The following is a 10733-nucleotide window of genomic DNA, read 5'->3' as shown; positions in this document are numbered from 1 at the left end:
TTGGCTCTGATTTGTATAACCAGGGATGGAGGAATATCTAGAAGTAGACAGACAATTGGGTGAAAGGTAAAGGAAATGAAGTTGTCTCTTTCCTTGCCCAGTCTCCCCAGAGTTCCCTCACTGTTTTTCACATTTCTATCCTATTCAAATGTACCTCTCATGGCACAGGTGCCAAAAATTGTCAGCCAATTCTAAGTCATGAAATCATATTTCCTGGGAACAATTACAAAACTCAGTGTAGTCACTGTTCCTAGTTAAATGCCCTTTTACGGACAAGGTAAAATTTTTGCCTCACCTTTGACATTCCATAAGAATGTTACATAAGAATATGTTTTTTTATAAGATATGTTTCATATGCATGGAGAGAATATCTCCTTATCAAACTTTGTTCAATCATGCAACGTAGCTAATGATCATTTTAAGTAAAATTTTTGTAGAGGATTTTATGTCATATAATTGAATTTATTTCATACTAAATGCTGAGTCTAAGCTAAGACCTACATAAGAAATTTAAAAAAGCATTTATAAAGTCATTTTGTGTTGAAAACAATTAATTAAACAATTACAATATTATTTAGGAGAATCTAGAATTAAAAGACAAAATAAGTATGTAAATAGTATGTGGAATAAGAAGTCAGGGCAAAAGAATCAATGTAGATTAGAGTTGTTACAGTAGGATTCATTTAAAGAGTAAAGCTTGACCTACTCTTTAAATGGAGACAGAAAATGAAATAGGATGTGGGAATCCTGTTGAGGTCTATTCATGGTCAGGCGAATCTACAGTCGGTTGAAATCAGGGTCTCTGAGATACAAAGATATTCCTGACATCAGCCACCAATTCATTCTTAGAAAGCCTAAGGGACTCAGTCTCTCGTTGTACCTGGTAAATCAAATTGCCTAACTTTATGGCACTCCGTGTTCACTTCCTTTTTCTCCTTCTCAGGATCCCACAGAGACTTTGACATTCTGGCTTTGTCTCAGCTAGAAGGAAGGAAAAGTTGAGGGTCATCTTCACTTACTGTGTTATAAAATAGAGAGAAACCCCACTTCTGTGCTCAGTATGAAGACATAACTCTGATCTGTGAGGGATCCCCAGTGGGAATGTGGTTCTCAGCTTCAATTCAGGGACTCAGTCTGGCTATCCTTCCCCACCTGGAAGGCTGCGTTCCTAGTAGAGGAGTCAGTGATGCCTTATAGACTTTGCCCATAAGCAGTTAGGGTCCTTTGCTTCCACTCCTGGATATTTAATTCAACCGGCTTGTTTTGTCTTCTTTCTTACGCTATATTGTATTTTCTGTCATATTTCCCATCTGGTTACCACCTTCTCTATATTTGGCCCTTGGATCCCATCCCCATGTCTCTCCTGATGGGTGGTACCAAGATTGGGTTCTGTCCCAGGGAAGTTGGCAAGATGGTATATCTGCCCATCAATAGTCCTGGACTTTGAGGCCATGTGGATGATGGAGAACCTAGGCTTGACTTAAAGAATAAGTAGTGATATTCTACAGAAAAGTGTTACTAAGCCACCCACTTACAGGGAGGAAAAAGTAGATCTTTGTGAGAAGGTTGCATTTGTCAGGTACCTCAGAATTTTACTTGCTAATTAATTCTATTTTTGTATTACTATCATTTTATAGTACTTTTTTATTATAATTTGATGACAGTCTAGAACACATCTGCTAAATTAATTTCACTTTGCTTAGGAAATTTGTGCAATAGACTGTGTCAGGGGAATGTGTATAGTTGAGTGTGTGACTGTATACACAGTATATATACACATAAACACATATTTATACTTTGAATAAAATCCCAAGTATTTTGATACTGTGATAATTAGAAAAAAAACAAGTAATCTATATGGTTTTAAAAGAGTTTAATGCTCTTGAATTCTCCAACCACAAAATATTTTCTGTTGTTTTCATCTACAGGCTTTTTGACAATGATCTGTTTATTTTGATAATTTCCTGGCCTACTTGTTTATCAGTTTGACATGAAGTAGATGAATTTCACTAGAACCATAAACAAATTTGAAACTGTATAAACAATGATAAATTGTAAGAAAGCATTACTGCTCATTTTGCCTTCTCTTCAAGATGGAATTAAATCAATAAATTTTACACTATTGATTTAAATGGGACGGTATTTTAAAGCTTCATATGTATATGATATATATATATGTATATATGTGTGTATATATATGTATATCTTTATTTGCCATCAGGTTATTGAAATGATAGTTTAATGTTTGCGAGTATGCTTGAAAGACAAATGCATAAAATATTGCACTAATTCACAAAGCATAAAAAAAATTATTTTTTTTTACTGTCAGATAAAGAACACGTACTACAAGAATGAACTTTAAATGACTTTAAATATTTAGTTGATTAGTTAACTTAATCAAAACAATTTTTTTTACATAGACCTAGTTTGTCCATCTGTACTAATACATCAAACACTTGATTTTTGCAAGTTAATTATTGTTTTAACTTAACCAACTGATTAACATCTCCTTACATTTGCTTTAATCATCTATTTGAGACAACAATTTGGTGGTTATTTGGCCAAGATAATGGCCAAACTATATGTCTGCTTTGATCTGCTGACCACAAGACTGAGTCCCACATGAAATTCTAGTTTCTTTTCATGTCTGCCTCTTCTGCATAAATCTCTGGGTGCCTTCCTCACTAGCAACCCTTTTCTTCTTTTGTATATCATCCGAAGTTTGGTTTGCAAATCTAGATGTGGTTCTATTTATAACATGACAAAGCAAATTTATAAAGAAAACACATATGTGAAATTGCAGATTTAATTTTTTAAAGACCAAAATGGATATTTTGCTGAATGCCATTCATGATTCCAAATTTAGCAAAACCCATTTGTCTCTAGGCAAATTCTAAATCTAAATTCACTTTGTTAGTTCTGATTTTCTTTTTTGGCACGTTTAGAATCATTGGCTGAAACAAAATTCATGCATTTTTGCACAAAGATGCAGGGTTCTGTTTGCCTTTCCCAAAGCCAATAGGTAAAGACATTCTTTTATTTTACACATTGATGCATTTTAAAAGGCAGTCAGGCATGGTTTTGAAAATACGTTTTTGAAAAATATGTGGAAATAGAAAGTTTGTGAATTGATTTTCATTGAATAACACTATTCTATTAATGCCATCAAATGATCTGAGTTGATAATCAATACTGAAGACATAAAATTTCTGTCAAAAACTTAGATGGGGACGCTAGGAGACTTCTTTTTTTTTAATTTATTTTTTAAATTAAATTTATTGGGGTGACAATGGTTAGTAAGCTTACATAGGTTTCAAGTGTACAATTCTATAATATGTTAGCTATATATCACATTGTGTACTCATCACTCAAAGAGACTTCTTTTATGCTAATAGACAGACGAAGTAGCCTTGGCACAAATCTGGCTTTGCACCAACCCCTGCTCCCCGAAGCTCTCTCCCATTGAGGCCACCAGGTCTATGAGAATCAACCTAGCATGAGAGAGGACTAACTCAGCATCGTTTTATTTGATCATTTGAATGATAAACATTGACTTGATCATCACATGAACCTTGTTTAAACTTTTCCATTTAAATTTTTGAATTAATTTTCAATAGCAGCTTGGCTCCCTGCCTCAAATAAGCTCCTTTGTTCACAGCTGGGATTTCGAGATCTCTACTGGTATTTTTATCTCCATCCCAGGCATGGGTAGAAGGCTTATCTTTAGTCATGAGGAGTTTTCAGAGCCTGTTTCAGCAGCTTAGATGGTTCTATGCTTATGTTGTGTTCCCATTCAGATAAACTAGCACCTCTCTTGTTTCTGTGACCGAATCCCCTCATTGTAATTCCCTGTTCCAATCATGAAGTCTTACATATTCATTCATGAAGTTCTATTTCATAGAGGTTCCATGACTGAGGCCCTACATCTACTCACCAGCATCAAGCTTTTCATATAACCAGGGCCTGACTGCGCACTACACTGCTCTAGTCGTCAAGCATCACCTCCAAGTATCTTCTAGAACATTTGTGATAGCAATTATTTGCCTGAGGGTGCCTTTTTACTCTTAACATCTCTGTTAGGATAAGGTGAGGTTATACTGGCACAACAAATAAATTTCTGTGTCTCAGTTGGCAACACATACAACTTTTTCCTTGCCTATGAAACATCTAATGTAGGTTGTTGGTAGTAGTCAGAGACCCAGTCTCACAGAAGTGTTGCCATTTTGTGACACTGGCATCTCCAAATATGATCACACAGCAGGAGACAAGAGCATGGAAAACCCATATCTACTCTTACATGCCTCAAGCCACAAGCGGCATACTTCATTCCGACAGAGTGAATTTTCCAGAAGAGTCACAGAGCTCTTGCTACCTGCAAGAGGATGGAGACATGTTGAGAAACACATGCTGATATTGCTGATCAGGACCCGTCTCTTTCCAGAAACCTGAGAGTCCATGTGTCATATGGGTGGGTGATCTCATGCCAGCATTACACTATCCACAATAGTTGTTTCTACTGTAAAAGAGTCAATTTTGTTTTAGGGTACAGATCATTCTGGATAGGCCTGTGCTGTGTTCTGGATATGTTTGCATTCATTTATATAAATACTGATTTCCACACAGCTAATTTACATGTATAGATTTTTATGCTTTGTTTCTGTATATGGTATGTAGATCCTGGTGACCGTAAAAACCAAAATTTTAATAATTACTTGTACTTGCTAAAAGTATGGAAAAGCCAGTGTTTAATGCCTGAATCCTCCAAGTTTTTATTGGCAAGGCAGACATGTCACCTGATCTTACAGCTTGGCTAAGGAAGGTTTCATTATTACGAACTTCCCGGCTGGCAGTTCTTTACCCCCAGACTTTTGGTTAAACAGTTTCTAATGGAGGGTGCCAAGTTTTGATGCTTGTCATTCTGGCAGTGATGGATTCAAGACCAGGGAGACTCATTAAAATGGAGCCTTGGTTCTCAATCAGCTGTCAGTTCTCCAGGCTGTGTAGCAAAATCCAAAATGTCTTCTGGGCTTGGCTGGATTTCTGATGGATTGGGTTGCCCCAAAGTGGAGCCAAGGTACATGATTTCACATGGCAGTGGAAACCATCAATCATGCCAAATGAATGCTGGATGTAGTAATCAACAACATTTGGGGTGGAATCATTCCCAGGAAGGCTATGGCCAGCGGTGGTCAGTTAGGGACATGAGCTAATAATGACAGCAGTGGCCATGACGTTGGACATCTTTATTGTTATAAGCCATGGCCATTTTGGAATGACTGCTCAATTCATTGCACTGAGTACTGGCTAATAGGCACATGCAAGAATGCAATAGCAATATTAATTAGATCTAAATCTTAAATACAGTTCATTTGATAAATGGAAAGTAATCGTCTAAATTTTCCCAAAGACTGTTCAAGTATTATTGTTGCAGCAGCTGTTCTGGAAACATCTGCATATTATCCATCTGTTTGGTGTCTAAATCTAACGTCTCTTTGTATTAGATTATTTTATCATTGCTTTAGTGTCTGAAGTGATACCTATAATACTTGGTTTAAAGAACTCTGTCTCTTACTCTAGAGTTGTTAATAAAAGAAACACTATATTTTCACACCCTTTGATATGCAATTTTATTTTCCCCATTTATGTTTATTTCACATTGTTTACTTTGCTGTTACTGATGCCAAAAGAAATGTTACTGAGAAATATATGTAGCTTTATTCCACAGATTTCAAAATTGATGTCTTTCAGAAAATACAAAGCGTAATAATGCTTCTAATATTTATTGAAGATATTTCTAAGTGGCAAAAAAAGAGGAAGATACAAAATAGATAGCACTGAGAACCTCACTGTTGAGCTTTAGAAAGACTATGTTTTTGTTAAATCTAAGGGCTAGTCCTAAATGTATTTGTTTATTGTAGGCTCTTAGAGAAGGGCACATTCAATTAACCACAATTTAAATGATCACATTTGCCCTTGCTCCCTCATTTTATTGTATACAAGTCAGTAAACTTTAACAATATAAAAATTATTAAATGGAAATTTATAAATCTACTTTAACCTTTCATGCCACACTGATTTAACATAACTAAAGAGAAAAAACATGGTTTAATAAGCTAGATGTTCATTGGTATATGCTGAATACAATTGTTTTTGTGGTCCAGGATCTCATTTAGTTCCTTAAAATTTAGACCTTAAATGGAATTTAATATAATTTTAGTGCCTAAATATTCTGTGCAGGTGTTTCCCTAATACACCAGGTGACAATTATTACTATTAACTACTATTATTATTATTGAATTCATTATCTCATAAAATCAAAAGACCATTTAAGATATAACATACAAAGCAATTGATTATTTCACATAAGTTTGTTTAGTGAGTTCTTCATGACTCACTTAGTGTCCTATTCAAGAACTTTTTATTCATTGTCCTTGAGTGAAAATACATAAAAATGAGGGAAGAGGATATTATTTCTCTATTTCAAAGAAGCGTGCGAGACTTGTAATACCATCTGGGAGAGAAAAACTGTTTAATGAAATGGTCATTATCTGTTGTTATTTAGTTAAATTTTTACTTTTTGAGGGGAAAAAACATTGGCACACATTTTTTTTTTCCTCTTTTTGAAAGTGCATTAGTTACTATGGCAACAATTTCATTGGCAGAGAGTTCTCAAAGACTCACACATGTAATATAAATTTAATTTAAGCATTGGATTGGAATTTATACCTTTGTAGTTAGGAATAAAGACAATCGTGTAGAAGTCACTCCCTTATATGGAACTGCAGAAATGGCCAGTGTGACATGCACTGATCACATATTTATAAATTCATGCATCCAGAGCAAAAGCCTAATTGGGAATGACACAGGGGATTTGGATTTAAATTGTGAAAATTTCTTCTTTATTTATTACACCAAATTTAAATTACTGGGTTGACTCTATTTTTCTTTCATCTTCCAGATTTCAATACTTTTTTTCCCCAATCTAAAAAATGCAACCAATTTTAATTCTTTTTCACACATTCTTTTTTCACGAGAACAAGTCTGGCATTATAAATTTCTGTAACTGGAAAACTTTCCTCAGCTAGTAGGAGTAGTATTGGATGCAGCTTCTTCTGGAGCAGACATTCTGCATGGCCTGGAATGGCTGGCCATTCATTAGAGACCTCAACAGTCATGACTCCAGATTAAGTTTACAACATACATGAAGTAGGCATGGAAAGGAACAGGAGGACTTTTAAGAAGGATTATTTTACAGATTCAGTTTTTAACTGAAACAAACTGGAAACATTCCAGACATCAGGAATTTTCAGTAAGCTGTTATGATCTCTCAGAAGCTTCAGTAAAAGACACCTTTCTTTCTGAATTGGCGGATGGAGGGTAAAATGATTGATAACAGCCAAGTTGGAGGATGTGCTTAGTGTGAGAGTCCCGTGAACCAGAACCCCAGGACTGGGTATAGTTACTTGCCCAGTTACAGAAAATGCTCAATGCCAGCCATGCCCCATCCATGGAACACTTGTGAAGATGGTGTTTTTCCTACGGGAGCTAGCACCCTAGAGGGAGAGGTTCAGATAGAAGCCTATCTGAACACACTCAGTTTTTTCTCCCCAGTTCAGCAATAAGGAAACTCACACCTCCCCTTAGGGCAGAGTGAATACCACCTGGAGGGAATACTATACAGAGGGTGCCAAAAAATGTATACACAGTTTAAGAAAAGAAAAAGCTGTATTAAAATTGTAATACTTAACATATACCAATAACAAAAGATGAAACAAGTTATGTTTGACTTCTGCAGTTACAAGAGGTGCTCAAAGTGGTTACCATCAGCGTCCAGACACTTCTGATTATGGTGAACTACTGCTTGAGCAACGTTGACCAAAATGTCCACTTGTATCACTGCTCATGCCATTTCAATTTCTTCACACAGTACCATGTGTGTCAAACTTATCACAAATGCATGCAATTGTTAGGCATGTTGGAGGTTCTGTTGCATACTCATGCCTCCGTTGTCATTGTACTTCCACAACGTTTTCGAATTTCAAATACCACTTCAAAATGGTCTTGTGCTCCTTGAATGACAACCATTTTTCCGCCATTTTCATTGACTGTCTTGCCTGTCGTATGGCGAAGCTAACATTCATTTGATTATTTGCCATCTTTTGAGCAAACGTTATACGACACACTGCTACCATAATTCAATTCAACTTTGAAAAGTAATACGTAGATAACATCTCAAAATCTGTATACATTTTTTTGGCACCCTGGCATTAGGAGTTGGGCAGAGGCATCCCCCTAACAACAGCTACAAATTTAGCCTTGTTGGTCATGGTGATTGTTTGATAACTCTCAGCTGATTTTGGACCTCTCTATTCCACCAACATGAGGGACTTTGACAACTTCCTTCAGGACTCCACATTCTAGTTCTTTTCTGTCACCATTTCCCCCTCTATATGGAATCACTGTGGACTTGATCATTCCCCCTACCTCACTATTTCTCATTATTTTCTTGCATGACCAGTGATCAGCAATTAAAGTATCTGTTAGGTCCAAAAAATTCTGACCCATCTCACAAATTCTCCAAGATTATTCCATACTTGTTGCCATCACTTCTTAATAGTTCACTCAATCTGGACCATTGGAATGGGCTTCAACAACTCCACGGAGACATCAATGGTGATGGATGTCTTCCCGAGGCTATATTCAGTTGTTCCTTTCTTATCCCACTTTCAGTCTTGGACCCAAATGATGACCCCTCATTAAAGCCCTGTTTTTTCCTGGGTTCCCACTTTTCTGAGTTCTTACCATCTCTGTGATGAGATTTTCCTCCTTTTCCTAGTCATTTTGTATTGCTGTATACTTTCTAATGTTAGTCTTCTGAGTACTATGGGTTCAATAATTACCTCTGTGCAGATGATGCTAAGCTTCAGTTCTGAATTCTAAGACCCATTTTCCAATTCCCTGATGCTAATCTCTACCTGATATTGCAACGGTGCCCAAAGGGCCACATGCTCAATCATCCCATTTCCCCTTCAATGGCCCTCTTTCCAACTTCTAATTTCTTTATTGACCAGACTTCCATGTAGTTCTCAAGTGCATTTTTCTATTTACATTCATTCAGTTTCTGTTCATCTATGTCTGTTATGATTCTTGAGACAATCCTTCTGTTTTTATTCCTACTAGTTGAGGTAATAGTTCAGACCTCACTTGTCTATAACTTTCATTCTTCAATAGCTGCTTCTCAAGTGCCTTCAATCTCACCTGCATACACCAGATGAATCTCCTTAAAACAAAACTCTGTGCTGTAATTTGATATTAAAATTGAACTTCCAGCAAGGCACTAGACCATAAGCAGATTTTCATTTCTTTTTTTCTCTTTAAATTAAAGTTTATTGGGGTAACAATTGTTAGTAAAGTTACATAGATTTCAGGTGTACAATTGGTATTACATTATCTATATCTCACATTGTGTGTTTACTATCCAGAGACAGTTCTCTTTCTATCACTATATATTAGACTCTGTTTACCCTCATCTACCACCCCCCCTCCCCCTTACCCTCTGGCAACCACTAAACTATTGTCTATGAGTTTTTGTTTCTTCATTTGTTTGTCTTGTTCTTTTGTTTTCAGTTTCATATACCACATATCAGTGAAATCGTATGGCTCTCAACTTTTTCTGACTGACTTATTTCGCTTAGCATTGTAATCTCAAGATCCATCCATGTTGTCACACGTGGTCCTATTTCATCTTTTCTTACCGCTGAATAGTATTCCATTGTGTATATATACCACAAATTCTTTATCCATTCATCTATTGAAGAGCATTTTGGTTGTTTCCATGTCTTAGCTACCGTAAATAAAGCTGAAATGAACATTGGAGCAAACTTGTCTTTATGGATAAATGTTTTCAGATATTTTTGGGTAGATACCCAGGAGAGGGATTGCTGGGTCATATGGTAATTCTATTCGTAATTTTTTGAGGAACCTCCACACTGCCTTCCACAGCGGCTGCATCAATCTGCATTCCCACCAACAGTGTATGAGGTTCCTTTTTCTCCACAGCCTCTCCAACACTTGTTACTATTTGTCTTGTTGATGATAGCCATTCTGACTGGGGTGAGGTGATATCTCATTGTGGTTTTTATTCGCATTTCTCTGATGATTAGTGATGTTGAGCATTTTTCATATGTCTATTTGCCAGTTGTATGTCCTCTTTGGAGAAATGTCTCTTCAAGTTCTCTGCCCATTTTTCAGTTGGGTTGTTTTTTTGTTGTTGAGTTGTATGAGTCCCTTGTATATTTTGGATATTAGCCTCTTATCGGAGGTACTGTTTACAAAAATCTTCTCCCATTCAGTTTGTTGCCTCTTTATTTAGTTGGTGGTTTCTTTAGCTATGCAGAAGCTTTTAAGTTTGATATAGTCCCATTCACTTTTTTAAGGTTTTTCTTCCCTTGCCTTTGGAGTCAAATTCATAAAATGCTCTTTGAAGCCAAGGTCCATAAGTTTAGTACCTATGTTTTCTTCTATGCAGTTTATTGTTTCAGGTCTTATGCTTTAAGTCTTTGATCCATTTTGAATTAATTTTGATACATGGTGACAGATAGCAGTCCAGTTTCACTCTTTTGCACGTGGCTTTCCAATTCTGCAGCACCATTTACTGAAGAGGTTGTTTTTTCTCCAGTGTATGTTTTTTGCTTCCTTGTCAAAAATTGTCCATATTTACGTGGTTTTATTAC

Source organism: Rhinolophus ferrumequinum, chromosome 7 (genome assembly GCF_004115265.2).
Source record: "Rhinolophus ferrumequinum isolate MPI-CBG mRhiFer1 chromosome 7, mRhiFer1_v1.p, whole genome shotgun sequence".
Lineage (NCBI taxonomy): Eukaryota > Metazoa > Chordata > Mammalia > Chiroptera > Rhinolophidae > Rhinolophus > Rhinolophus ferrumequinum.
This window is presented reverse-complemented; position numbering follows the sequence as displayed.